The sequence below is a fragment of the Ascaphus truei genome, chromosome 4 (genome assembly GCF_040206685.1).
Source record: "Ascaphus truei isolate aAscTru1 chromosome 4, aAscTru1.hap1, whole genome shotgun sequence".
Classification (NCBI taxonomy): domain Eukaryota; kingdom Metazoa; phylum Chordata; class Amphibia; order Anura; family Ascaphidae; genus Ascaphus; species Ascaphus truei.
The window spans coordinates 398592106-398595008 of record NC_134486.1 but is presented as its reverse complement, the minus strand read 5'-3'; positions in this window follow the sequence as shown (position 1 = coordinate 398595008).

Sequence of the window (2903 nt, the reverse complement as noted above, 5' to 3'; positions counted from 1 at the left end):
GAGTGAGGGACTGGGTGGGTGAGTGAGGGACTGGGTGGGTGAGTGGGGACTGGGTGGGTGAGTGAGTGACTGGGTGGGTGACAGTGACTGGGTGGGTGGGTGGGTGGATGACAGTGACTGGGTGGGTGGGTGACGGTGGGTGGGTGGGTTACTTACCTTGACTGGTGGGTGCTGCTTCCTTGCCGCCAGACACTTCCTCCTATTGCCCTGATATCACCCACCCAGTCACCCACCCAGCTGCCAGGGGCGGGAGGGGGGCTCGGGTAGGGGGTCACGGGAGGTGGGCGGCTGGGGTGGGGGCGAGGCGGACTAGGTCAGGAAGCGCACGAGGGGGAAGCTGAGTTGGTGCTTCCCCCTCCGTATCAAGTTGGGAGCGGGGGGGCTGAGTTGTGTGCGCAGGGGTTGTGCGCGTGCGTGGCGATTTCCTCTCTGTCCCACGTGGGCAGCGGGGAAGCTGGGTTGCACGCACGGGGCCTGTCTTGGCGCTTCCCCTTCCGCTCTACATTGGGACCGGGGGGGGGGGACTGGTTGCGCACGCGGGGCCTGTCTTGGCGCTTCCCCCACCGTCCCACGTGGGGAGCGGGGGTGGGCTTTTTTAATTAAAATAAAATGGTAAATACATTAAAGCACCTCTATATACTATGACAGTCACTGACTTAGTAGGCTGGAAAAGTGAATAGAGAGACACTGCAGCCAGTCGACAGAGCGTTAATCTCCTCAGAGAGAGCGCAGCAGCTGAAAACTGATTAATCAGGGGCTGGGCGCCTCAGTGAAACAAGGAAGTGTTTTAAAAGACACAGGAAGCCGCTATACAGAGTGACTGCTTTACTCCACAGAGAGAGAGAGGAGGTGAAACTTCTCCCAGCCGGGGAGAGTCTGGCTGTTATGGACCCTAGGACTGAAAGGAGCAGACCTTTGGGGACCAGCTGAGAATCACATCCAGGATAAAGACAAGGACTGACAGATAAGCAAAAACACTTTATTGTTCTGTGCAGAGAATGTGTTACTTTGTTCCATATGCCAAGGCATGTTTTGGCTTGGCAACCAGCTTAGGTGGCCATGCAGTTAGTTAGGGTGAAAGCTAATGTGTAGTTAGCTTTCCCTAAAGGGAATAGATGTTTTATGATTTAAAGGGACAGTACCCATTATGGTTATTTGTTTGTGGTTAATACAGTTAAAGCTTTACACAGCGTCTAGCGTTTTACTGGCCCTGCCGCGAGGCTGCCCTGCCGCAAGGCCGTCCTGCCACAATACACTTACACTGCAGCTATCTATATCCACACACTACCGCCCCCCTCTGTGTACACACACGGAAGCTCTACACACAAACACACAACACTGCAGCTCTACACACACACACCAGCTCCACACAAACTCTGTAGCTACATCCAAACTCTGCTGCAGCTACACACACACTGCAGCTCTACACACACACACACACACACACACACACACACACACACACACACACACACACACACACACACGTGTTGCTACACACAAACTCTGCAGCTACACACACAACCTCAGCAGCTACACATGCACACAAACTACAGCTACTGTACACACTCACATACAAATTCTGCAGCCACACACTAGACAGACAGAAACTGCAGTTACAAACAAACTCTGTAGACATTCAGAGAGCAGGGATTTCAATAATGCCCAGAATTTTACAGCTTTAGCCTATAATTATATTCAATGAGTATAACCAGACTACACTATACACAGACATGGAGCATAACCAGACTACACAATACACTGACACAGAGCATAACTAGACTGCTTTATACCCTGACATGGACTATAACCAGATTGCTCTATACACTGACCCGGAGTATAACCAGCAATGCTAGGTCACCTTTGCAGCGCCATTAGTGTCCCACCACCAACCCAAATGCGGTATCTCAGGCCAAGTGCTGGCTAGGCTCCTGATTACCATTTTAAATTATTTATCTTTTATAATGCAATAATAAAAATTTTAGGGGGAGATGTATCTACTGTATGTAACGGTGTTTCTCCCACCCAATGGGAGATTCTGCTATTACAGTGTGTGTGGTGCATGCTACCTGTTGGTAAGCAGGAGGGCTGAGTCATCTGCCGATGTTTTCTGGGGACACAGGACAGGTTTCTGGGGTACATACCCGATATAGATCTCTAGTGGTGCAGCGCCTCCATCTGCCGCAGGCTCTAGGTGTATGGAGGCGATCTCCTACGGTAGAAATGATCACCCCTAGTAAGATCAAACACCAGGCAGGAGGTATAATAACAGGAACGGTTTATTCTGTGCAGCACCATGCAGTCACAGCAGGCCTCTGCCCTATGCAGTCTCTGGTGATATCTCAAGCTGTAGGATGGTCCCTGGACCTGTACTATGGGTCAAGGGCCCCCGCAACAGGCCTTGCTCTTCCCTGATCCTCTATCACATGCACACTCACTCTCCCCCGAGGGGAAAAGGAACAGTAAAGGCCAGTGTTCAGGCAATCTGTGGTGTGACCTGCCTCTCAAGTGGGGAGAGGCACTAACTACATTTGGATGGCAATCCCCTTAAGTACATCCAGGAGGAGGTCACCAGGTCTGGCCCATGATTGGGCAACTCAGGGCTGGTTCCACCTTCTCCCCTGTCACTCAAGGACACTGTGTATTGCTTGCACTGCCCACGAGCAAGACAGAACCCCGGTACTGAGGTGAGGAAGTATTGAACAACGCACCCACAGCAGCGGAAGCGTGCCTGGCAGGCGGATTTTCAACGTAGCCGGGTCTGGGTTGGAGAGAGTGGGTTAGTCCAGATACTTGCCAAAGTCTTGGGTTGGAGAGATTAGAATGGTCAAAGTCCGTATTGCCATGGTCTGGGGTTGGAGAGGTCAGAATAGTAGTAGTCCGTGTAGCCGTGGTCTGGGTTG